Raw genomic sequence first — 27,649 nt, 5'->3', positions numbered from 1 at the left:
TTCTGTCTCCTTCCCTTCTTGATTGGAGGTGTCACTTGAGTAATTTTCCAATCCTGAAATCCAATGAATTTGGAATAGTTCACTGAATGCTACACTATCTTGGGATCACCTTCCACCAAGTCTCATGCTCTCCTGCTCTCACTATTACCTGTAACATCTTCCTTCACTTGCTGTCACCCACTGCAAATCCTGACAGCACTGACCTTGCATGCCCTTTGTTGCCTATTCACTTACTCAGGGTGCGTCCCCACCAGCACCAAAAATAACAGCTGTGCCAACCACTCCTTTCCTTTAATACCTGTCTTTCTCTTATTCCAGGAGCATGGTACCCATGTTGGAGCAAGCAGCAAGATCAAGTTGCCAGTTACCTGAAATGATTTCTACGTTGAGAATTCTCATTGTCTAGCTTGTTTGACAACTTTGGTAAGGATGGAATGCTGATTATTAATTAGATGAGTTGATCTGCTAACAAGGCACTTAACAAGTTATAATCCTCCTTAATTGGCAGCTTGTCATTGCTGAGCAAGAAACTCACCTTGCTAGTTGGTAAAAGCATAAAAGATGAAATGAAGTGCTCTTGATGTGGAGATAGGCCTTGTCTTGTCCAATTTTGCTGAAATACCATCAAGATCACATGGCTCAGACTCCTAAATAATACTGTGTGTGGTTATTGTATCCAAACCCAATGGCTCCATCAGAATATGTGTTGACTGAACATATCTCAACAAAACTATAGCTAGGGAAATCCATTCTATGTTAGCAGTCAATGAGAGTTTAGCCAAATTGCCTAATACCAAACATAATGTCAACAATGGATTCTGGCATGTGCCACGAAATTAACAATCAAGACTGCTTATGATATTTATCACTCCATTTGGGAGATTTTGTTTCAGCAGACTTCCACTCAGGATCACTTCAGCTGGAGAAATTTTACAAAGTAGAATGTCCAATGTATTATAAAGTTTAGGAGGGTTCTTACACCAGATATATGACAAATTGATGCATGGAGAGATCATTCGGGAACCTGCAGCATTTTATAAATTAATTGGGTGTCGCTGGCTGGACCAGCATTTATTGCCTATTCTAGTTGCCCTTGAGAAGGTAGTGGTGAGCTGCCTTCTTGAACCATGGGAGTCTACTGGCCATAGATACTCCCACAATGCTGTTGAGGAGGTGGGGAGTGGGGGAATTTCCAGGATTTTCACCCAGTGACACAGAAAATACAGTGATATATTTCCAAGCCTGGATGGTGTGTGGCTTGGAGGGTTACTTGTAGGTGGTGGTGCTCCCATGTATCTGCTGCCCTTGTCCTAAATGATAGTGGCCATGAGATTGACAGATGTTAAGAAGTCTTGATGATTTTAAAACACCTACAGACTGAAGGTCTTCGAACTGCATCCAAATTATTCTCTTAAGAGTCAGTTCTTCGTCATACAATAAATCTGACAAAGATCCATCAGCAATTCTGACAACCAGTTTGGTTCTTATAGCACTTTACGTCACCATAGTCACATTTTTTCTGCTAATCACTGATGAAATTATCCATGGATTCTCTGGATGCTGAACTACATCCTGCTCTTACAAGGATTTTATTTCTGCTAAAATTAAAGTAGTTGTCAAGGGCTATCAGTACATTTTCAAAAATGTTCATTGTTTCCTTAACTGTTGGCAAGCTATAAGTTCATCTGTTTTACTTCCAATTGTAAGGAGAACGCTATTTATTTGTCAGATTCTGATTTAAAATCAAATTCGGAAGCTATTCTGTATTTTATATATTATTTTCTCCAAAATGTCTGATTCAGCATTTTATTTGGCCCATTTCTGGAAATAAATCATCCTGACAATATTATTTCTGTTGTAATGTTTGCCTAATTTGACATTTTTAACATTCAAAATCAATGCTGTTGCTTGATGCTGTTGTACTGGAGATTCCCACATTTAGCGACTAATTTCCCTGGAGAATCAGAGGCTGAGGTGACCTTATAGAGGTTTATAAAAACATGACGAGCATGAATAGAGTAAATAGTCAAGGGCCTTTCCCTGGGGTTGGAAAGTGCAAAACTAGAGGCCATAGGTTTAAGGTGAGAAGGGAACGATTTAAAAGGGATCTAAGGGATAACTTTTTCACGCAGAGGGTGGTGTGTGTATTGAATGAGGAAGTGGTGGAGGCTGATACAATTACAACATTTAAAAGGCATCTGGATGGATACATGAGTAGGAAGGGTTTAGAGGGATAAGGGCCAAGTGCTGGCAAATGGGACTAGATTTATCTAGGATATCTGGTCAGCATGGACGAGTTAGACCAAAGTGTCTGTTTCTGTGCTGTATATCTCTACAACTCCATAACATGGCCGAATCTTTCTTTCTCATGGCTTCCCTGGGTGAATCTTGCTATTTGCAGCCTTCATTAATGATTTCTGTTTCCATAAAGGCTTTACTGAATGAGTACACTTTAATCACTGTTTTACTAAATTATTCCTGCTCTTTACAGCTTAAAGCAATGAAGCTTGCTTTTTTCTCACAGAAGGTTCTTGCTGTAATATTCAACATTTCTTTCAGTTTTCCTGCAAGATTCACACATCCTGTGGTTTAAACAAGTGGTTTTAATGAAGGATCTCCTGCCTTTCAAGTCTCTTACCTTCCCTTTTCCATTAAACCAAGGCCACTTAGCTATCTAACTTCTCTCCTTTTTCAGTTTCATTCTGTCTTTGCGATGTCCCCAAGTCTACAACCTTGGTTTAACTTGCCCATATGGCTCTTGATTTCCTTTTTTGTAGGAGTTATGAAGGTGTAAGGGGTACTGTACCTTTAAGAGAGTTAAAAGCTAGCAGAACTACCTGACAGCTCAAGTGTTCTGGACAAGATATAATGTAACTACTAGCGCAGTTACTGGTGGTGTTCCGCAGGGATCTGTTTTGGGACCATTGCTGTTTGTCATTTTTATAAATGACCTGGAGGAGGGGCTAGAAGGTTGCGTGAGCAAGTTTGCGGATGATACAAAAGTCGGTGGAGTTGTTGACAGTGAGGAAGGATGTGTCAGATTACAGCGGGATATAGATAAGCTGCAGAGCTGGGCAGAAAGGTGGCAAATGGAGTTCAATGTGGGTAAGTGTGAGGTGATTCACTTTGGTATGAGTAACAAAAAGATGGGGTACTGGGCTAATGGTTGGACACTTGGTAGTGTGGATGAACAGAGGGATCATGGTGTCCATGTACACAGATCTCTGAAAGTTGCCACATGGTAAATAGTGTGGTGAAGAAGGCATATGGCATACTGGCTTTTATTGGTAAGAGGAATTGAGTTCCGGAGTCCTGAGGTCAGGTTGCAGTTGTATAAGACTCTGGTGCAGCCGCATCTGGAGTATTGTGTGCAGTTTTGGTTGCCATACTATAGGAAGGATGTGGAGGCACTGGAATGGGTGCAGAAGAGGTTTACCAGGATGTTGCCTGTATGGTAGGAAGATCGTATGAGGAAAGGCTGAGGCACTTGGGGCTGTTTTCATTGGAGAAAAGAAGGTTTAGGGGTGACTTGATAGAGGTGTACAAGATGATTAGGGGTTTAGATAGGGTTGACCATGAGAACCTTTTTCCATGTATGGAGTCATCTATTAAAAGGGGGCATAGCTTTAAATTAAGGGGTGGTAGGTATAGGACAGATGTTAGGGGTAGATTCTTTATTCAGCGAGTCGTGAGTTCATGGAATGCCCTGCCAGTAGCAGTGGTGGACTCTCCCTCTTTATGGGCATTTAAACAGGCATTGGATAGGCATATGGAGGATAGTGGGCTAGTGTAGGTTAGGTAGGCTTGGATCGACGCAACATCAAGGGCCAAAGGGCCTGTACTGCGCTGTATTTTTCTATGTTCTATGTTCTATGTAACCTTTTGGTCCAGCAACTAGAGTAGCTAGTAGCAACTAGAGTGGTTGCCTGGAGACAAAAACACATTCAAATTAGGCCAATCAGTTCAAATTATACCCCCCAAAAAAACTCTAATCAAATTTAAATTTTGAATATTGACAATATTAAAAGCCAATGACACAATCCGATGCTTTGAGGGTATAAGACCAGGAAACATTGAACAGTTGAGGGAGAACTGCCAAAAGACCAACAGGTGTAGGCTGCCAGTCAGAACTATTTGAGAGATACCTGTCAAAAGAAAGAGTTTGCACAGAGAAAAAAACATTGCCTCAGACCTGGAGAGAAAATCTACAGAGGAAGATATGACAGCTGGCTGGTTTTGAAATTTGAATTTTTTTGGTAAATCTTACTCAGGGGTTTTATTGGACAAGTATTATAGAACAGTAAGTAAAAGATAGAGAAAGGAGTTGTATATAATTGTTAGTTAATTATTCTCTGTTATACTTTATTTCTTAAAGTTCTTAATTTTTACTTTAAATAGTTCTTTGTCTCTCGAATTTTCACAGATTACTGCATAGGATAAATCTTTTCTGTTTCTTGGTTTAAAGTTAACAGAGGGGTTTTAACCTGTGTCATTACTGTTTGGGGGCTTGTCTGGCATTTGAATGGTTTGGGTCTTGGATTTAAGATTTTAACTGGTTAGACAGATTTGAATCGATTTTGAGTATGAAAAATTCCAGCAGATTTAAACACTTGCAGGTTAATGCCCTAGACCTTTAAATAAAACATAGGTGAGGCAATTTATTTAATTTCAGTGACTTGTAGTTGATTAAATTAAAAGTGAGAGAAATGGCTCTTAAAATTGCTAAAGAAGTTCTTGGATTTGAAGATGATTCTCAAATTTGCCAAGAAAGTTTAGAAGGAAAGAAACAGGTCATACTTTTAGAACTGGCAAAGAAATTAGATTTGGGTTTAACCAAGGACAAAAGTAAAGCTAAAATTGTAAGCGCATTACTCAAACACTCCTTGTTGTGTGTCAGAGAAACAGACAAGTGCAGTAGAGGTAGAAAAACTTAAATTACAATTGAAGAAAATGGAGGTGGAAGATAAACATAGAGAGAGAAAAAGGGGAGAAAGAGAATAAAAAGAGAGAGAGGGGGAAAAGAGAGAGAGACAGTTCTTGGCTGAGCAAAGAGAGAGAGAAAGAGAGAGAGAAGAAAGGGAGAGACAAAAAGAGAGAATTTGAACTTGAGTAGTTGCGACTTAGCAAAGTCAGGTTAACAGAATGGAGATTAAAAGAGAAGGTAGTGATATATACAAAAATGTCAAAACTCTGCCACATTTTGATAAGGAAGATGTTGAAGCCCTCTTTGTTTCATTTTAAATATTGATTAGGCAGATGGAGTGGTCTGAGCATTTATGGGTAATGCTAGTTCAGACGAAGCTGGTAGGCAGAGCTAGTGAGGTATTTGCCGCACTGTCAGGTGAGGGGTCAAGAGATTATGAAGATATTTTAAGAGCCATTTCTCTCACTTTTAATTTAATCAACTACAAGTCACTGAAATTAAATAAATTGCCTCACCTATGTTTTATTTAAAGGTCTAGGGCATTAACCTGCAAGTGTTTAAATCTGCTGGAATTTTTCATACTCAAAATCGATTCAAATCTGTCTAACCAGTTAAAATCTTAAATCCAGGCTATTTTAAGTGCTTATGAATTGGTACCAGAAGCATAGAGATAGCAGTTCAGAAACACAAAGAAGGAACCAGGTCAGACTTATGTTGAGTTTGAAAGAATTAACCATAGTCATTTTGATCGATAGGTGCATGCTTTAAAAATAGATAAGACTTTTGAGGCTCTACAAGAGATTATTCTGCTGGAGGAGTTTAAAAACTCACTTCCAGAGATGGTAAGAATTCACATGGAGGAACAGAAAGTTCAGGAAGTGAGAAGGGCAGAAGAATTAGCATGTTTGTGCATAAGACAAACCTTTGGCCAGAATTTCATCCTGTGAGGGATAGAAGTTGGGAGAAAGGGAGATCCTACACTATGAAACCAAGAGTAGAGAGCACTGGTAAGAATTTAAATAAAAAATAAGTCTAAGAGGGTGGAAAGGAGGTGAAAGACCTCAGGTGTATCCACTGTGGTAAAGTGGGACACGTAAAGTCACAGTGCTGGTCATTAAAGAAAGGCGCTGTGGGAAAAGATGTGGTAAAAAACAGCTAAGCAAGTGGCATTAGTGAAGGTAGTAAAGGAGATGCCAAGAAGAGCCAAGGAGCTGCAGGAGAGTGCACGGCCTAGGCAGGGGCTGGGTATGGAGTTAGTACTTAATCTCTACAAAGAATTCACCTGCATGGGTAAAGTTTACTCAGAAAGAACGGGGGGAGAAGGACACATGGTTATAATTTTGAGAGATACAGGATCTAACCTATTGCTGATAGTAATGGATGAGTGAATATGCACTCTTTCTGATCTGTTACCCAAGAGTGTGGTAATTTGTGGGATAGACAGACAGAAATTTAGCGTTCTCCTATGTAAGATCAGGTTGGAGTGCCAACTTAAGACTGGGGAAGTTATAGTGAGAGTGATTGACAGAGTGTCAGTTCCAGGAATTTAGTTTGTTCTTGGGAATGATTTGGCAGGATCCAAGGTGGGAGTGACACTCCTTGTTGTGGAGAAGCCCAATGAAGACCAAGAAACTGAGGAGTTATAACAGAAATATCCTGGTGTTTTTCCAGACCATGTGGTAACCAGATCCTACTATCTTAAGTCATAGCATGAAGCGAAAAGTAAAGAGAAAGATGAAGGAGTTGAGGTTCAGTTAGCAGATACCCTGTTTACTTAATGGTGCAGGAAAAAGCTGAACAGGCAGTGGGTCAGAGAAAAGTGTTTAGTTCTGAAAGGCTAAGGGATTTGCAACATCAAGACAAGATGATAAAAGGTATATATGTGGATGCGTACTCCAAAAAGGAGACAGCAAATATTCCGGAGGGTTATTATCTGAAAGATGGAATCCTAAAATGGAACACAGCAGGTTAGTGTGGAGGAGAAATGAGCCCAGGAGGTGTTATGGGTAGCACATGAACTACGTTTAGGAGGTCACCTAGGGGTATGAAAAACTCAGGATAGGGTACAAAAACATTTTTATTAGCTTGGAATGCACACAGATGTGGTTAACTTGCTGAACGTGTCATACATGCCAAATGGTAGGTAAGATACAAGCGGAAAGAGAACCAGCACCTCTGTTGCCAATTCCCCCATTTGAAGAACCTTTCACGCGGTTTACAATTAATTGTGTAGATCCCCTCCTGAGAACTAAAATTAGGAATCAGTACTTGTTAACCATAAAGATGTGTCTACCAGATTTCCGGAGGCAAGTTCATTATGGAGTATCAAGGCATAAAAGGTGGTAGAGGAGTTAGTAGCTTCCTTCACATGGTACGGGCTATGCAAAGAGATTTAGTCAGACCAAGGGTCTGTTTAAGGAGGTTATGGATAACTTAGGTATCTAGCACTTCAAATCCAGTGCGTATCATCCTGAATCCCAGGGAACCTTAGAAAGGTGGCATCAGACCTTGAAGTCCATTTTGAGAGCATAATGTCAGGGTTACCCAAATGATTGGGATAAAGGTATCCCATTTGTATTGTTTGCCATTAGAGATGCCCCAAACTAATCTATTCAGTTCACACCCTTTGAGTTAATATTTGGGCATGAAGTGAAAGGTCCTTTGAAATTAATTAAAGAAAAATTGCCAGGACCAAAGTTAGAGATCTCACACTTCAATTATGTATCTGAGGCGAGGGAGAGACAAAATCAAGTAGGTGAGTTAGCTAAACAGTACCTAAAGAGGGCACAGTATGGAATGAAACAGGTGGCAGATAAAAGCTCTGAGACTTGGACATTTCCCCATGGGGATGATGTGTTAGTACCATTAATAGTGATAGGAGATCCCTTCAAAGCCAGGTTTAATCGTTCCTATCAAATTGAGAAAAAGTTGATTCAGGTGAATTATCTAGTAAAAATGCCAGATAGAGAAAAGGGTATCGGCTATGTCATGTGAACATGTTGAAACATGTTAGTTACTACTGCGCAGAATGAGGAATCAAATCCAGATGATGTGGATTTTAATGTGCCTCAAAATAGATTTAGAACTGAAGAAGTCCTTGAGGAGTAGGATAGGTTAGTAAGCTATCTCTTTCAGGAGCATAGAATGCAGTTGAAAGATTTGTTACTGCAGTATAGGGACATATGTAATAATCAGTTGGGGTGGATTAATGCTATTGTATGTGAGTAGACATAGGGGATCCTGCTCCGATAAAACAAAACCCCTATTGGCTTAATCCTTTCAAAGCCAGACAGGTCCAGATGGAGGTGGAGGCCATGCTCAATGAGGACATCATCAAACCAAGCCAGAGCGAGTGGAGTTCACTGATCGTCTTAGTTCCCAAATTGGATGGGACTCAACAATTCTGTGTGGATTATGGAAGGTCATGCCGTTACAAAATCGGACTCATATCCAATTCCTAGATTGGAGGACTGTATCGAGAAAGTCGGACAAGCCAGTTACATCACCAAGTTGGACTTTATGTGTGGTTACTGGCAGGTACCTTTATCAGAGACGGTGAATGAAATTTCTGTGTTTGTAACACCAAATGGGCTATACCAGTTTAAGGTGATGCTCTTTGGAATGAAGAACGCACCTGCCACATTCCAAAGACTCATGAACAGAGTTGTGGCTGGATTAACAAACTGTGCAGTCTGTTTGGACGATGTAGTGATCTTTAGTAAATCCTGGAAAGGTCACATGGTACAGTTGGCAGAGCTCTTTGAATGACTGTGAGAAGCAAAACTGGTGATAAACTTAAATAAAAATGTAAGGAATAAAACTTAAATAAAATAGGAATTTCCACAACCAACCTTGAAGAAAGAGGTGCTTCAATTCTTAGGACTCAGCAGTTTCTATCGGAAGTTTGTTCCAAACTTCAGCAGTCTAGTGGCACCATTACCCAATTTGCTGAAGAAGAACACAAAGTTTGGGTGGACAGAACAATGGCAGGAGGCATTTGACCATTTGAAATCGATATTAACCACCAAATCAGTTTTAGCTACACCAAACTTTTCAAAACCTTTTAAAGTCGCCATTGATGCTCGTGACATAGGAGTTGGAGCTGTACTCCTACAGGAAGATGAGGATGGGATTGAACTGCCAGTTGGTTACTTTTCAAAGAAGATCAACATCCACCAGAGGAAATATTCCACTCTCGAGAAAGAAGTACTGAGTTTGGTACTGACCTTACAACATTCTAATGTGAACGTCATGAACAATATGTCGGAGACACTTGCATACACGGATCGCAATCATCTTACATTCTTAGAACACTTTAAAGACAAGAATATGAGACTATTTCGTTGGAGTCTTATGTTACAGACTTTTAATTTAAAAATCATACATATTGCGGATCGTAAGAATGTAATCGCAGATATATTGTTGTGGATTTAACTGATAAAGTTTGGATGAGTTTTGTATTTATTTAATGTTATATACATACATACAGTTATATAGGAAGAAGTTAAAGTGAACAGATTAAGGTCATCGGTATGTGAGGGTAATGTGTTTAAACAATAGAAGAAAAGAATGAAGCTGTCTTTTCATTATGATGGTTCATTTTTTCTGAAGGGGGTAGGTGTTATGAAGATGTGGGTGTATTGTACCTTTAAGAAAGTTAAAAGCTAGCAGAACTATCTGACAGCACTAAGTGTTCTCAATAAGATACAATGTAACATGTGGTCCAGCAGCCAGGGTAGCTGGTTACCTGGAGATAAAAACAGATTCGAATTAGTTTAAAGTATACCCCCCAAAAAAACCAAACTCCAATCAAGTTTGAGTTTAGTAAACTGACGATATTAAAAGTCACTGACACAATCTGATGCTCTGGGGGTATAAGACCGGGAAAAATTGACCAGTTGAGGGAGAACTGCCAAAAGACCAACAAACGTAGGCTGCTAGTAAGAACTCTCTGAGAGGTACCTGTCAAGTGAAGGAGATTGCACAGAGAAAAAACATCGACTCAGACCTGGAGAGAAAATCTACAGAGGAAGATACGACAGCTGGCTGGTTTTGAATTTTTTGGTTAAACTTACTCGGGTGTTTTATCAGCCTAGTATTATAGAAGAGAAAGTAAAAGATAGGTAGAGAAAGGAGTTGTATTTCGCTAAAAATCACACAACACCAGGTTATAGTCCATCAGGTTTAATTGAAAGCACTCGCTTTCGGAGCACCGCATCAGGTGACAACCACCTGATGAAGGAGCAGCGCTCCGAAAGCTAGTGCTTCCAATTAAATCTGTTGGACTATAACCTGGTGTTGTGTGATTTTTAACTTTGTCCACCCCAGTCCAACACCGGCATCTCCAAATCATAAGTTGTATATAGTTATTAGTTAATTGTTCTCTGTTATACTTTATTTCAAAAAGTTGTTAATTTTTACTTTAAATAGATCTTGGCCTCTCAAATTTTCACAGATTACTGCATGGGATAAATCTTTTCTGTGTTGCTAGTTTAAAATTAACAGACAGGGTTTTCCCTATGCCATAACAGTACTTCGTGACCCACCCAATGTGATGGTAATGTCAATCTGAGGTTGAAGTGCTTCCCTTTTATTTTCCCAGCCTACAACACTGCACTGCTTTTTTATGGCAATCAAACTTTATTCATGGAGTCACCGATATTCATTTGTTTTCTGGCTGAACCCTGACTCAGGACTGTTCCTATAGACTATTATCACATGATGCAGTCTGTATCAGCTTTGGAGAACTAATTCCTTTTTTCCAGAAAGTTCAAAATCCTCTGATGCAGTGTGTCTCTTACCAGGTTTGAAATGCTTTTACCATTGATTGTAGAGTCTTCCTTGTTGAATCTTGCCACAAAAGTTTCTTTTGTAAGGACCTTAAAGATTCAACTCTTCCTTGCTGCTGACTGCATGAACAGATGACTAAAAGCTGAGTCTGAAGACGCTCATAAACCTTGTCAGTATGCTGTATATGACAGCCAAGTAAAATCTGCCCTGTTGATCACCTTGTTGTACATGCAGTCAAATTAAGTTTGCACCTCACTATGTGGTATGTTTGCGCCCACCATTTTCTTTAGTGCTGTAATCTACACAACCTGCTTGATTCAGTGTGGTAGAGGAAAGTTACTGACTGATCTAACTAAAAGATGCTCTGTGTTGAACAAGAGTAGTTTATTGCATGTTAAGCACGAGTTACTGGTTACATTGATATAGAACGTAGAACAGTACAGCACAGGAACGGGCCCTGTGGCCCACCATATCTGCACCAACTTTGATGCCATTCTAAACTAATCCCATCTATCTGCACATTGTCTGTATCCCTCTATTCCCTACCTGTTCATGTGTCTGCCTAAATGCCTCTTCAACATTGCTACTGTCTTTGCTTTTACCACCTCCTTTGGCAGAGTGTTTCATACACCTACCACCCTCTGCGTAAAAAACTTACCTTGTACATTGCCCTTAAACATTTCCTTCTTACCTTAATCCTTTACCCCCTAGTATTTGACTGCAAAAAAAAAGTGACTCTTCACCCTATCCATGCCTGTTATAATTTATATACTTCTATCAGGTTGCCCCTCAGCCTCTGATGTTCCAGCAAAATCAATCCAAGTTTGTCCAAACTCTCCTTATGGTCAATGCACTCAATTCAGGCAACATCCAGTAAACCTCTTTTGCACTCTCTCCAAATTCTCCACATCTTTCCGAGAGTGTGGGGACCAGAACTGCATTCAATACTCCAAATGTGGCCTAACTAAAGTCTAAGACAGTTGCAACATGCCTTCCAAACTTTTATATTTAATGTATTGACCGATGAAGGCAAACTTGCTGTTTGCTTTCTTTACTTCCTTATCCACTTTTGGGGAACTATGGACTTGGACCCTAAGATCCTTCTCTGTATCAATGCTCGCAAGGGTCCTTCCATTAATTGTATAATTTCCTCAAGTTTTTGGCATTTTCAAAATACATTACCTCATACCTCTCTAGATTAAACTCCATCTGCCAATTCCCTGGCCAAATTTCCAAATGATCTGTATCCTGCTGTATCCTTTGAAAATCTTCCTCACCATTCATGACTCCACCAATTTTTGTGTCATCTGCAAACTTACTAATCAGACTACCTACATTTCCACCTAAGTCATTTATATACAATATGCACAACAGAGGTTCCAGCACTGATCTTTGCAGAACCCCACTGGTCACACACCTCCAGTCTGCACAGCTATCCTCACTCTTCCAAGACCAAGCCAATTTTTTATCCAATTTGCGACTTCATCTTCTGGAGCAGACTACCATGAAGGTCCTTGTCAAATGCTTTCTTAGTTACAATTGATATTGCAACAAAGCCCAAACAATGATGGATGTTTGGTCCTATTGTTTGAGATCCTAAGGTGTTCTGCCTACAAGTCCAAATGACGTCATCAGAGTGGATGGTGCTTAAAGCATGCCACAGTATTAAACCTTTCAGACTCCTACACCCTTATACACCAAACTGGTTTAGATTTTTCTCTTTCCTTGATTTATAGTTCTTTCAATTCTAGTGAGACTTTCTGAACAATTACTACTTCATGTTGACTTGTATCACTTCAAAAATTTCATGGCTAGGAATTGGAATGGACTGCCTGAGAAGTGGGGAAAACAATTCAATCAGAGAATTCAAAAGGAACTTGGATAATTATCTGAGAAGAAAATGTTTACTGGACTAAGGGGAAAATTCAGGGGGGTGGGACTTGATAAGTAGCGCTAGTAGCTAGTGTAGACATGGCAAACCGAATGGCCTCCTTCTGTAAATCATTCTATGCTTCAATCAGCAATGGAAGCCATCAAAATCACTCCTTCTCCTTTCGAGGATGGGACAGTGCTTCAAAATCTTACAGTTTTCATTTATCCATCATTTTTAACAGAATCACTTCGGGACATCCACTTATCTCTCCTTCACTCTTCCTGGTATTCATTTTTTAACCAAAGGAATCATAACTGAATGGTTATTATTCTCTGGTGATTATTTATGGTGTCCATTATTTTCAAAGAATTATACCTTTTCATTATCTGTGTGCTCATTCCAGCTATCCATTATTTATTGCTGAAACTTGAATCTTGAAGTGAAATGTGCTTCAAATAAAACAGCGCAAATGAAAGTTTGATCATACTCTTCTCAAACACAAAAGGCTGTGCCAAAGCTGTTGGAGCCAGTTATTACAGAAGATGTATAAGTCAAAGCAACAGAATTGTTTTCTGATTTAACTGTTAAAATCACTAAAATCAAAATTCAAATGACAAAGAATAATTTTAGAAATTGATTTTAAATTATGGTGTAAGTAAGATTAAAAAATGTAGCTCAATGGAAATACATATTAGCAGGTCACTGTGAGCCATGGTGGACCAGGCATCATGGATCTCACTCAATAAAATACTGTAACTGAAAATGGGAGAATTCTGCCTCGTGTTATATATATTTTAGAAGTCCGATAACATATACACGCCAGTTTCAGCCAAAATGCATTGTTCCAGTATCAGCTGGGAAGACAGAAAGGCAGCAAAAGGAGATTGGCATTGGAGGGGTGGGGGGCAGGAAAACCATCAGAAAGGACAATAGGTTCATGAACCACAGTGCAACTGCCACTCCTTCAGGACTTCACTTTATCAATCTTAATGATCCATTGGAGAGTAGGTTGACCCGACATTGCAGTAATGCTTTGGAATTCTCTTTCCCGGTGTCCAGTGGAAACTTTCACTTCAGCACTCAGTTTAAAGCTGTTTGTACTGCAATGAAAGCTGTAACATCTGCTACTGGGACTGACTGCATCATGGTGAGTTCTGCAGGTGTGCTGACTATGTTAGAAAGGCTGGGTTCCAAGCTCTATCTAAAATCCTTGACCTTTGTTTCTATGTGTTTGTGTCCAGTACCTCACCATACACTGGTACCTCTTCTATCCAGACCGGTAGAATATATGTAAAGCTGAATTTTCCCAGCCCATTGGCAACAGGTTGGAGGCAGTAAGACTGGTATAATGATTCGGAAAGTCAACAGGAGCAGGACAATGCCAACTTGGCATCATGGCATATTGTCAGTTGCATAAATATAAGTGATACAACCACTTGTTGAATGGAGGATTGAAGCATTTAAGGGCTCACTTAAAGACCATTTCCCATCCCCAGTAACACTGTGTCAGCTTTCCAGCATCAAAGCTGCCTCATCTTGTCTTCTTCATTCACAGCATAGGTTCCAGTCCTTGTTGCAAGGGTTGGAGGGTTTGAGCTATAGGACGAGGCTGAATAGGCTGGGGCTATTTTCCCGAGAGGTCAGAGGCTGAATAGTGACCTTATAGAAGTTTATGAAATCATGAGATGCATGTTTAGTGTGAATAGTCAAAGTCTTTTCCTCTGGGTAGGGGAGTCCAAAACCTGAGAGCAATGGTTTAAGGTGAGAGGGATAAGATTTAAAAGGGACCTAAGGGGCAACTTTTTCACACAGAGGGTGCTGTACAAACTGCTAGAGTAAGTGGTGGAAGCTGGTACAATTACAATCTAAAAGGCATCTCGATGTGTATATGAATAGGAAGGGTTTAGATGGATATGGACCAAATACTGGCAAATGGGACTAGATTAATTTAGGATATATTGTCGGCTTGGATGAGTTGGACCGATGGGTCTGTTTCTATGTTGTACAGCTCTATGACTCTCTGACAAGGGTTGGGGGTATAAGGAGAAGAGAGAAGAAAGTGAGAAGTGTGTGCTCACTGCACTGCAGCTATTAGCCAGAAGAGATTTAACAGTTGAGGTGGACTGGGATGGGAGAAGGTGGCTTAGATATGCAAATTCCCTAATCATCAACCACTTCAGCTCTGCCAATGACTTACAGCCTCAACAGTGTTCCTTTCCATAATGGCCATATTGCCATCTTAATTGCTTTTAAAACTAGTAGGTGTGCTCTTAGTCCTCCAATTCCTTTCTGTTGTTTCATGCTATGCAGAAACTATTCCTGTATTAAAGATAGATGTGCATCAATGAGTTTCCTCTAATGTGTATGGTGATGTGAATGTCATGGCTGAATGGCTGCTAGTACTTGTGAGCTCAGAGTTGTGGGGTGAGAGTCCAAACATTGCTAAGTGCGTGAGGATGCAGAATAAAGCGAATTAATGTTGGGTTTGAGTACTGATTTTTTTTTCTATTCATTTATAGGATGTGGGTGTTCTTGTTAGGGCCAGCACTTATTGCTCATCCATGACTGCACTTGAGAAGGTGGTGATGAGCTGTCCTTTTGAACTGCTGCGAACATCCCACATCTGACCTTAGGATGGAGGGAAGGCCATTGATGAAGCAGTTGAAGGTGGTTGGGCCTAGGATACTACGCTGATGAATTCCTGTAGAGATGTCCTGGAGCTGGGGTGATTGACCTCCAACAATTACAACCGTCTTCCTTTGTGCCAGGTATGACTTCAACCAGTGGAGAATGATTGATACAGAGCGTTGTTAGGTGTGTGGCAGGGATGTAATGAATTGAGCAATGGATGAGCTGGTTGTATGGTTGGTTAGGTAGCATAAAATTGTGCAGTCCAGAAGGAGGCTATTCTGCCCTTCAAGTCTGCTGGCTCACTTAAGGAGAAATCCAGACAGTCCCACTTTTCCAAAACTTTGCTCACATCTCATCATTTGTTTCTCATACAGACATTCTTGCAGTTCTCTTTTGAAAGCAACTACTAAGTTTGTATCCACCGTCCTATCAGGCAGTGCATTTCAAACTTTAATCACTCAATATGTAAATAAATCTTCTCCTTGTACCACTTCTGGTTCTTTTGTCAATCACCCGATGCCTGTTATTGACCTTCAGACATTGGAAATAATTTATTTGTATTTACTCTATTTGAATTATTCATAATTTTAAAGAGGTTTAGCAAATTTCCTCATAGCCTTTTTTGCTCCAAAGGGAGCACTCATCTTCAAGAACATATTCATTTTACTCTAGACCCTCAACATTGGGATAATTTTAGTAAATTTCTGTGCACGTTTTCCAAAGTCTTAAAGTATTTTTCTAAAGCATGGCACCCAGAATTTGGCGCAATGTGTCAGTTGAGGCCAAAATAGTATTTTACATAAGTTTAACCTAATCTTTATGAACCACATTAATGACCTATCCTACCACCTTTGAAAATTTGTCCACAAATACTCTCTTGGCATTGAAAGCACATGTAAGATCATTAAATCTTTTCTTGCAAAGCATTCCACTTTGTTAACCTGCATTCCTAACAATGGTCACAACCTTTACATCTTCCCCTGCCTCCTGAATAGTCTGGAGGACGTCGCGTCCCAGTAAGAATGTGACAGCATTTTTAAAAATTTATTCATCTTGTGGGATGTGGACATGGGTGGCCAGCATTTATTGCCTGTCCCTAGTTGCCCTTGAGAAGGTTTCCTTTCCACATCTTGCACCTAGATTTCCAATGCAGTGTTGTAACAGTTGATGCTCACCCCCTATCACATGTCGGATAGTAGGTTCAATGTATCAGAGCAAAGATGTTTTTCAAGTGACTCTCATCACTTCTTGCTGCTATAGTGTTACTCCCCTTTAAAGGATAAAGGCTACATTTAAGCAGCACTGGCCATTCAGAACATCGGGTTGTCTGGTCATGTATACAATCTAAATAATGTGGAGAGTGCTGGTTGTAGTAAGCAATCATTTAAAACAACAGGCACCAAAATTTATCCTGCCTCCTGCAACACATTGACCTGCCATGTACTGCAATTCCCACACCCATATTTGGAGCAGAGCCAATGTTTCCCAACCCAATCATTTCCTCACTCTTTTATGTACACACCTGTGTGAAAGTCGCACACACCGCAGTCAATAAAATGTGAAGGGTCTGCTATATCCAGACATGCCTGAAAATGGCATACTTCTAATCAGTATTGAAGCCAGGCACAAAGCCAGTAAACTATAGGAACAATTACGACTGCAGTAATTACAGGCTAGAAGTGTGGGAGGAGGAGCAAGACAAATGCTGTGGAAAACACCATCTTTCACAGTTGCAATCATTTACAAGCAGATGTGCTTGTTTTCAATCTTGCTATCAAACACAAATCATCAAATTAAATGGTGTACATCCTGGTGTTACAATATTTGCCTGACTGTTCACCTGTCAATTATGTTCTTTTGGTAATGTGGGTACAAGCTTACAGGTGGTGAAAGATGAAATGGATATAGATGATTAACTGTCTTCAAGATTGGTCATTTATTTATTACAGCAAAATTACCTTCCTTTGTCATACCCTTTAACAGAGTAAATGTCAAAATTTTAACAAAGATTATCTGAAAGCCTTAATGTGTTACAAAATAATGTCCTGTCTTATTGCAACCCAATAAGTATTAATCTGTGAGTAATGCTATTACAAGCTTTTACCACAAGTTATATTTTGCTTGATCATTAACCTAATAAATAGAAATTTTGCCTCCTCACTCCTTTTATTCTAAGGCTGTCTGTTTATAATGTTTTTTGCAATTCTCCTTTCCTATTCCAGCAGTCTCCCCATAGCTGAGATAGTAGACAAGTAACTTCCTCTCAGTTCTGTTAATACCAATAAGACCTGTGAGAGTTACTGAACAGAGGGTGGATTGAGTATTATGTTAGGAGTGATGAGGTCATACCTTTTTTTTCTTGTAATATATGGATGAAACATAACTGCAGGCTTCCCAAATCAATAAAGCTGACTAGGACTGTGGTTATTCCAAATGGGAGAAAAGTATTTGCCCAATTATAGATTTCCATCAGCAACAGGGATTGTAAACTTATGGTGAAAACAATGCACTGATAATTAAATAGGATTTTATGCTTCTCAGGCAATCAGAGCTTGAAATATTTTTGAATCGACCTGTTCAGAAATGTTGTTACACACCTCTGGAGCAGGTGGGACTTGAACCCAGGCTCCTGGTTCAGAGGTAGGGAGGGACACTACCATTGCACCACAAAAGGCCTTAAAATCAACCTTTTTGGGACCTGAATGTAAGATCTTTCAGTCCAGCAGCAGGAACACTACCACTACACCACCAGACCCCCTTCAGCATTGGAGATTTTAAAAAATTTAACCTCATTTTCTAATCAATTTGTTCAGAGATGTTATTACACACTCCCGGAGCAAGTGGGATTTGAACCTAGGTTTCCTGGTCCACTAGCATTTCACCAGAAGAGCTCCCAGCATGAGAGATTTGCCTTTGAGTTGATTATGACAGACATCTGAAGACTGTTTATGACATACATTAAGGGAAAATTACCTACACCTTGGCATGTTTATTTGCTGCCATTTTCCATCTGTAATGTGGGGTGGGGGGCATTGCACGCAGAGTCCCTTATAACCATGTATTGTGGCAGTTCACGGACTCCCAGCCCAACTGCTTATTTTGAGGAGCTGTGGAGCCCTTGTACCATATATATATATAGGTTGTAGGCAATTGTACCCATTTTAGTTATTTGAAAAGCATCTTTTGTTGTGTTTTTGGTTGCACTTCTGTCCTACTCACCTGATCTTTGCGCTACCGGTGTGGAAGGGTGTGGGCAAATCAAAGGAACTCCTCATGGGCCTGCTGCTGGGCCTGGCAAGGCTGGCTATAAACAGGTTCAGACAGCTGGCTGTGGAGGAAGTCATATCTGCTGAGTGTCCCTGTTCTACAGTTATGTTCATGTCCAGATGTCATTAGAGAGGGAGCACATGATGTGCACTAATGCTCTTGATGCCTTTAGAGGGAGGTGGGAACAGTGGGGGATACAATGCTTTATTTGCCCCTACAATTAGAGTCATACAGCCATAGAGATGTACAGCATGGAAACAGACCCTTTGGTCCAACTTGTCCATGCCAACCAGATATCCTAACCTAATCTAGGTCCCATTTACCAGCACTTGGCCCATTTCCCTCTAAACCCTTTCTATTAATTAGATTGCTTAGTGTGGAAACAGGCCCTTCGGCCCAACAAGTCCACACCGACCTGCCGAAGCGCAACCTACCCAAACCCATTCCCCTACATTTATCCCTTCACCTAACACTACGGGCAAATTAACTTGGCCAATTCACCTAACCTGCACATGTTTGGACTGTGGGAGGAAACTGGAGCACCCGGAGGAAACCCACGTAGACACGGGGAGTATGTGCAAACTCCACACAGAGAGTCGCCTGAGGTGGGAATTGAACGCAGGTCTCTGGCGCTGTGAGGCAGCAGTGCTAACCACTGTGCCACCGTGCCGCCCATATATTCATATACCTATCCAGATGCCTTTTAAATGTTGTGATTGTACCAACCTCCACCACATTCTCTTTGATTAAGCCCTTTCCTACCCTTCCCTTCCCTTCCCCTTCCTTTCCCTTACCTCACGTTTGATGGTGTGCAATGCCTGTAATGAGATTTATATGCAAATATCTAATTGGCTACACAGGTGACTTTCTGGTGGTGGTTAATAGATGAAAAAAATACATGGATGATTTAGCAATGGGTGAAAAAAGCCATTTAGTTGTGTGTGATAACACTTCTGGATAGAAAAACAAAAGGAAAATTGTCTCTTTGCTTTAATTTATTTGTAAGAATTAACCCTGCATCATAGTTCTTTTGCAAACAATTCTCCTTGAGCAACTATATCAGATCCATAAATCCTTCTTCAAAATAATCTAGACTTCTCAAAGGACTGAGGAAGGGTCCATTCTGTGGAAGAGTCACTTGACCTGAAACATTAACTCTGATTTCTCTCCTCAGACGCTGCCAGACCTGCTGAGATTTTTCAGCAATTCCTGTTTTTGTTTCTCAAAAGACTTGTTTTGGAATAGAATTTGAAAGAATCTTTACAAATATGTCAAAATGTGCCTTCATTGTTTTCTGCTGTTATTGTTTTGAGAACTTATTAAAAAATAGCACAGGGTCAGAATGTCAGTGTTTCAGCTTCTAGTATAAAATTATTTAACCTGATGGGATCTGAATTATTTCTGCAGGTCTATTCCAATTATCAGTTGGTTTCTAATTGTGTTTCACATGTAGGCTACAACTCATTGCTACTTTTCATGCACAACACCACAGGAGATCAACTAATATCTGCAGTTAAGATCACTCTGGCTACAAGTCTTAATTCCCTTTATAATTTCGGTTATACTTTTAAGTCAATACTTACCATTGATGGTGCTTGTTATGGGAAATTTTTGATGTTAGTCAGTACTTGTCATTGTTCATTGATAAATTCATTGAATTACTCAACATGAGTTTTCAAAGAAAGAAACATCTACCAGTTTTTTTTTTCTGTCTTAGTAGAATATAAGAATAGTACTGTAGAATTGGCTTTGGCTGATCATGCCTTTGCTGGTTCTTTGGTGGAACAATCCACTTAATCACATTTCCCCAGTAACCGAAACTTAGAATGTTTAAACTCAAAAATATACATTTTCTGCAATAATGAATATATGAATATATTTTCTCTTCGGCAAGTAGGTGTGGACTTGTTGGGCTGAAGAGCCTGTTTCCACATTGTAGGGATTAACTTCCCTGCAACATTTACTAAAACACCCAATTTTTCATTTCATGTCTTTGTTAATAATGTTTCTTAAGTCCAATGCCTTAACTTCTATGGAAGATCAATGCTTTTGGTCGAAGGCTTTAATTCATCATGGTCATTGAGGATTTTCAGACGCAGTATTCCGTTCTAAATGTGTTCATTTCAGTAATGTTACTTTCTTTAATGTGTTGCTCAGCAAATGCAAGCAAACAGCAATTTTTTTTTATTATTGTGGTTTCTCTGTTAATTGTTAGAAAAGAACATCAACAGATTATATATATTGCTATGACAATTTAATTTTAAAAAAAACATTCTATTCTGAATCATTTTTGAAGCTAGACTACTTTCTCTGTATAAATGATGTAGAAATTCCATAAACAAACTGTTCAATGGTTTAGGAAATCATTTTTGTTTGTGAAAATTTATCTTTATGGGTAATGGGGTCAGTGATAGTGCAGAAGGAATCTAAGATACAATAAATGGGCATGAAATGTGGAAGACAGTGGGATACATGGAAATGTCCTAATTCAACATAAATGACTTATGATAATTTTATTTCTGGATGTCTATGTCCAATATTTGTAAGTAGGCTTGGTGCAGATCTATTTATTTTATCTTGACTATTTCAAGGGGCATTGATGTGCAAGGATGGATGAAAAACAGAGGTCTTCTTGAAACATTTCCATGACACAACTACTTCTGAATCATTCTGAACCAGTGTCTGACTTTCTGTCTTTATCTCCTGCTAGTCCAGTATGCCCCTTCATGGGTGAAAATGGAGCATTCAATGACGAGGCTCCCACAGAATACAACACCAGGAAGTCTGTGAACAGCTCAGAGCATGGATTAGCGGAGTCTGTCAATACCTCGATGGGGGCAGGGGGGATTTCAGTGTGCAGTTGGGCCAAAGACAGAGAAATAAATGCTTTACAGGTGCACGGTGTGTTTTAGTTTGTTAATATGATAATTTTCTTGTGCCATAACCTTATGATTTTCTGCATTACTTCAGTGGTGTGACCTGTCATTATATAACTTACTTGTCTCAGAACTGGGGGTTGTTTTAGCTCATACTGGATTAGTGGTGCTGGAAGAGCACAGCAGTTCAGGCAGCATCCAACGAGCAGCGAAATCGACGTTTCGGACAAAAGCCTTCATCAGGAATAAAGGCAGTGAGCCTGCAGCATGGAGAGATAAGGAAGAGGAGGGTGGGGGTGGGGAGAGAGTAGCATAGAGTACAATGGGTGAGTGGGGGGGGGGGAGATGAAGGTGATAGGTCAAGGAGGAGAGGGTGGAGTGGATAGGTGGAAAAGGAGATAGGCAGGTTCGACAAGTCCGGACACGTCAAGGAGACAGTGCTGAGCTGGAAGTTTGAAACTAGGATGAAGTGGGGAAAGGGGAAATGAGGAAGCTGTTGAAGTCCACATTGATGCCCTGGGGTTGAAGTGTTCCGAGGCGGAAGATGAGGCGTTCTTCCTCCAGGCATCTGGTGGAGAGGGAGCGGCGGTGAAGGAGGCCCAGGACCTCCATGTCCTCGGCAGAGTGGGAGGGGGAGTTGAAATGTTGGGCCACGGGGCGGTTTGGTTGATTGGTGCGGGTGTCTCTGAGATGTTCCCTAAAGCGCTCTGCTAGGAGACGCCCAGTCTCCCCAATGTGGAGGAGACCACATCGGGAGCAACGGATACAATATTAGTGGATGTGCAAGTAAAACTTTGATGGATGTGGAAGGCTCCTTTAGGGCCTTGGATAGAGGTGAGGGAGGAGGTGTGGGCACAGGTTTTACAGTTCTTGCGGTAGCAGGGGAAAGTGCCAGAATGGGAAAGGGGTGGGGAGGGAAATATATCCCTGGTGGCGGGGTCTTTTTGGAGGTGGCGGAAATGTCGGTGGATGATTTGGTTTATGCGAAGGTTTGTAGGATGGAAGGTGAGCACCAGGGGCGTTCTGTCCTTGTTACGATTGGAGGGGTGGGGTTTGAGGGCAGAGGTGCGGGATGTGGACGAGATGCGTTGGAGGGCATCTTTAACCACGTGGGAAGGGAAATTGCGGTCTCTAAAGAAGGAGGCCATCTGGTGTATTCTATGGTGGAACTGGTCCTCCTGGGAGCAGATACGGCGGAGGCAGAGAAATTGGGAATACGGGATGGCATTTTTGCAAGAGATAGGGTGGGAAGAGGTGTAATACAGGTTCCTGAGGTATGGTAGCACTCTGGTTAAATTGCTATCAGCCGTCTCTCTCTAATGAGAGAGCAGTCCTATGGTCTGGTAAGACTACGCCGATTTGACTTGACTTGAATGCAAAGATAGTTCTAGTTTTAAGAAATATCTTTACATTACTCTGAGAGAAATAAGAGATGCAAAAATTCAATCCGAACACATCAGGATAAAAAGCTAGGTGGGAATTAATGCATAAGATGGGAAAGGACCATTCACATTAGATTGTTGATTTTCTAGTTTATGTTTTTATCCAGATGTAATTGCCAATCCAATTCATTGAGAATGGATCTTAGCACTTGCACCTTCCCACACCCCCTCCTCATCCACCATTTAATAGTGGTTTAGAATGCAAATGATTTGGTGATGACAGGATAACATTACACGTCATAATTTCCATCATTTTCAGATTTCCCCCAGCCTGCCTCAGTGTGACTTGTGTAAAATGGAGGAAATCCTGGGTATAGTAAAAAGCCATGAGTCTTTGTCCCTACTTTCTGTCATTAGAGCCAAGTAACAAATATTCCTCCACACTGCTGACCAGAAAATTGAACTCTATTTTTGGGGTCCATTATGTTTTGTGGTAAACCAAAGACAAAAAATGCACAGGCACTCTATTGTGGAGCTTAACTAGACTATTAAACAGGATAGGTACTTCAATCAAACAGGATTATGTCCTGTACTAAATCCTGTTGCACCCAACTAGTTCCAGTCTGTAAGACGATCCACTTCAGAATGTAATTAATATTCTGTTCAGCTAAAGTCGAGAAAGTCGATTATCTATTTCAATGAGATGTAATGAATAAGTGCCCACTTAGCAGTACAGAATTGGAATATTATTGAAAAGACAAGTATTAGTCAAAATTTTTGTATTGTGATCACCAGATCAAGCACAAGAACGCCAAATTTCAAACAATCATAATAATTTATGCTACAGTAGGAAGGGGATGCTGATTAGTTGCTAGGTTAAAAGCTGAATGATTGAGCTGCTACCATTATGAAACAAAGAAACTAGGCTCTCCAGTTCCTGGGAAATTCAAGAAAAGCACAAAGTTTTAAGGTAGTCTTTTTATTTGCAGATAACAGGCTCCCATGGATGAATATATGTCACTTCCAGCAAGCATAAATAGCTAGTTTACAAACTTAACTGATGATCTTAAATTGATTATTATTAGTGCACTCAGGATTATTTAACAAATGCAACTAATCTCAGAATAATTGTGTTGAAGAAAAAAAGCCATATGATATACATGTAAACAAGGACCGATGAAGGGTCACTGGACCTGAAAAGTAACTCCGCTTTCTCTGCACAGATGTTGCCAGACTTGCTGAGTTTCTTCAGCAAGTTTAATGCTTGTTTTAGATTTCTAGCATCCGTTTTATTTCAGCAAAGTATGCATTTGACATAGGAAATAAATAATTTAACCTGCATTTTGCTTTTCTTTTTGGGAGAAAGAGCACCTTTTATGAATTAAAATGGATTGTTTTCATGATTTACTCTGATTTTGTTTGAGAACAAGAGTGAGAAAAATCATTTCACCATCATCATCACATCATTTTGCAAGAATTAGGACTTCAATCTAATTTAGCAATGGACAAATAGATAATGACCAAATTGCCCACCCAATGGCCCAATGAGTTTAATCAACGTCTAGCTGAGATTTACCAACTGTAGTTAGTTCCTTACGCATTTTGTGAAAGGGCATTGGTCCAATACTGTATGTCTTCAGGACAACTGAATTTTATAAGAAGGCTCAGAAACTGGCATTTAGGCATATAGTAGAATCTGCAACTGTTTCAGATTTGAACTAATCAATATGACAGACTAATGATGCATAATGATTGTCCTGGCCTCTGTTTCTATTTTTCACACTAAGAGATCTGTGTGGTGCTTGAGAAATAGGCATGATGCTATTATCAAATTTCTAGGCCTGATCCTCTGATTCCAGCAGTTCTTCAGCAAGAGAGCAGTTAGCAAATACATTACAGCCCCAGCTTCTCAATACGTTACTACACCATGACATATCCTCCAGTATTTAAAAACTCCACATTAATAAATATTCTAATATATGTTTTCTTTTTAAAACAAGATCCTTATTGAGAGACATCTTCGGCATTAGTTGCATTTGACATTGACTCACTACAAACACTTGTTCATGCAATGTTTGCAAATAGATTAATTTATTATACTGACTTATTGATACAGCTGTGTGTGATTAGAGGATATTATAATTTGGTGATGACTTTCTGATGATTCAGTATTGCTGTGATCATCAAGATTGTCATGCACAGGAAGGCTAAGGGTACTAAAGGCTAAGTGGTGGAGGGTAGGGCAAATTAGTGAGCACAGCATTATCATTTCTCCTCCACATTTTGGCTTGGAATCCATGGGACAACAAACAGGATGCCAGAATTTCATCCTAAAACACAGGCAAGATCTCAGAATCCCATGTAATAAAAACACATATCAGTGACTCTAAAGAAGGAAGCCTCGTTCAGATTTCTTTCCCGAGTTTCTAAGGAAACATTATAGTGAAACATCATAACCTGTCTCCTTTTTATACATTTGGATTGAACCACTGTGGATTTCTACTGTTTCCTGTTTTTTGTTTCGTTTCCAGCATTTGGAACTTTTTTTATAGCCAGTGCATTAATAAGTGTAATAAGTACATTAATAAGTATCCTTTCAGCACTTTTGTTATAATAATGTTCTGTGATTTGTTAAACCCTTCATTTGGTATGGAAATGGTATTATAACCAATTAATAGAGGCACAATAGTGAGACCCCTCTATAAAAGCGATCCCTGTGGTGAGACTGCATTCCAGTATCTAAACTGCCTACGTCAAAGGGCCCTGAGCAGTCTAAAACGGATTGTAATGCTGTAGCTTCAGCCACAATGTCAATCTTGTTATTGAAGGTCTAATTTTCCCAGCCCTTAAACAACATGGACAATAGTGAATTAGTTGAGAAAATATGGTGAGATTGGAAAAGTGAGATTCGCGATCTTGAGAAAAATGTCTGATTTTACACCCAAGATTTGAATGGTGTGATGAGAATCTTGCTGATGAGTGGTGTAAGGTCTATTTGCATGCATTAACATCACAGTAGGACCTAACTTTCCCGCATGTGTATGCATTTTCCTATTCTCTCATGCTGTGGAGAGAAATTAGATGGCAACAATTCCCAACATGAAAGTCAGAGCAGGTGCCATGTGGCTCCAGCTTGCCACATGGTCCTGTAGGTCTCCATGTTGGCCAGCATTTCCCAACAATTCGGTCTGACTGCCTGCATCCCCAGTCCATGCATGTTGGCATTGGACGAGCATCAGCTGTATGGCGCATTTCAGATTAACATGGAACATGGTTTAATACTTCAGTGCTGCACTTTGGAATGCACACACCTTGCATTGTGATGGTGCTGCCAGATTGACCTGTATTCAGGGACAACTAACAATCTCATGCATCAGAGTAAGGAGTATCTCAGAGTTCTTAGCTTGTTTTCTTTGTGCTCATTCATTTTGAGCCTGTTTAGATGCTCACAGCATTTGTCCCTTCCCATGACTTGCCTTAGCTTTTTGTGCTTTGCTGTTTCATTCAGAACTTAAAGACTGAGAATACTCGTATTTTGTCTTGTCGTTTAACACGGACAGAAAGCCAGGCAGATTGTCATGGTTGTCAGTAAAAGGGCCTGTATGTGTTGTTGTACAGCACCATGTTTTCCCAATGCCATACTTGCACCATACACCAGTAGCTAATGGAACATATAAACCTCAGTGCTTCAGCCAAACAGCCATGTCTCAATGACTAAGGGCAGTAAACATCAGTCAAGTCAAAGGGGACCACCATCAGTCTGGGAGCATTGTTATAGGGTGGTGTCTGCTCTCAGTCTAGATGCTTTGACACAGTCAGTCAACCGCTTGGGATGGTCACTCTTTGGGTTTCCATTTCACTACAGTCCAGGGGATAGGCCATAATCAGATCCACACAGTTGGTCTCAGGATTAGTGATATGGCAACTGGGAAGCAGTACAGTGATGACTCATCAGTGGGTCTGTCTTCTAGGTCAGTCAGGGCATTGGGCCATAGTCAGCCCTGGGAATCTGCTCAGTGAAAGTCAAGGCAATTTATCAGGGACCAACTTGATGGTAGGGAAGTTGTGGAAGTCAATTGTGGGAGTTGGAAGCAGCTTGCTAGGATGAAGAGCAAACAATAATTGAGAAGGGAGGCAACTCAGTATCCAAAGGAGGGAGATGCTGAAGGACATGAGTTTTTGTGAAAAGTGGAGGGAGGAATGGAAGATCATAACTTATTGGGTGGCCAGGGAGTGCAAGGAAGGAGGAGAATGAAGGTTTTTTTTGGGGTGACCCTAGATTGCCTGACTTAACCTGCAAATCTCTCTCTCTACTGCAGAGCTATCCACCCTCAACTGAATCACAAAAACACATTGGGAATGGAAAATGGCTGCAACACAGCTGGAGAGTACAGAATAAATGGTTTGCACACATGTTCTGCTTGTGAGCCATGTCAAGCACTTCAAGGAGCGATTGCATCAAGAAAGATCTGACACAGCACAGGTTGAAGACATCTGTAATAATATCCTGCATGTGAAATGCAAGCTGTGTTCAACTATGTGGGATTCAAATCCTGGTCACAAGCAATCTTGACCACATTATTGGTGATCTTTGTGAGTCAGAAGGAAAGACATTTTGAGCAACCTGTTCTTGTGTTATTACACTCATTTTGAGCAAGTGGGATTTGAATTCAGACATCCTGGCTCAAAGATAGAGACATTAATGACCTTACAGGGGTCACCTACAGGCAACAGTTCACAGGTCAGCAGTCCAAAATCTCATTGTCTGCACAGGGGCACAGCCTGATTTTCTTTCATCTTCAACTGTAAATATTTGCTTGCAGGCTCTAATATATACTGCTCCCTTCCTTGGGTGATGTGTGGGTTGGGTGGTCAAGGTTTCAGCAGTCCTGCCACCGACAATATA

General features: G+C 40.3%; 1 long non-coding RNA gene across 1 annotated transcript; it reads left to right on the top strand.

Annotated features, from left to right (window-relative positions):
• Window positions 1-318: 318 nt before the first annotated feature.
• LOC140481839 (uncharacterized) lies at window positions 319-27,649 on the top strand. Its single transcript, XR_011961616.1, has 3 exons — window positions 319-423; window positions 15,107-15,355; window positions 27,063-27,649. It is a non-coding gene; the product is annotated as an uncharacterized lncRNA (long non-coding RNA).

This window comes from Chiloscyllium punctatum, chromosome 10 (assembly GCF_047496795.1).
Source record: "Chiloscyllium punctatum isolate Juve2018m chromosome 10, sChiPun1.3, whole genome shotgun sequence".
In the NCBI taxonomy this organism is placed as follows: domain Eukaryota; kingdom Metazoa; phylum Chordata; class Chondrichthyes; order Orectolobiformes; family Hemiscylliidae; genus Chiloscyllium; species Chiloscyllium punctatum.
The sequence above is the reverse complement of the archived record's forward strand: the minus strand, read 5'-3'. Positions and strand labels throughout refer to the sequence as shown.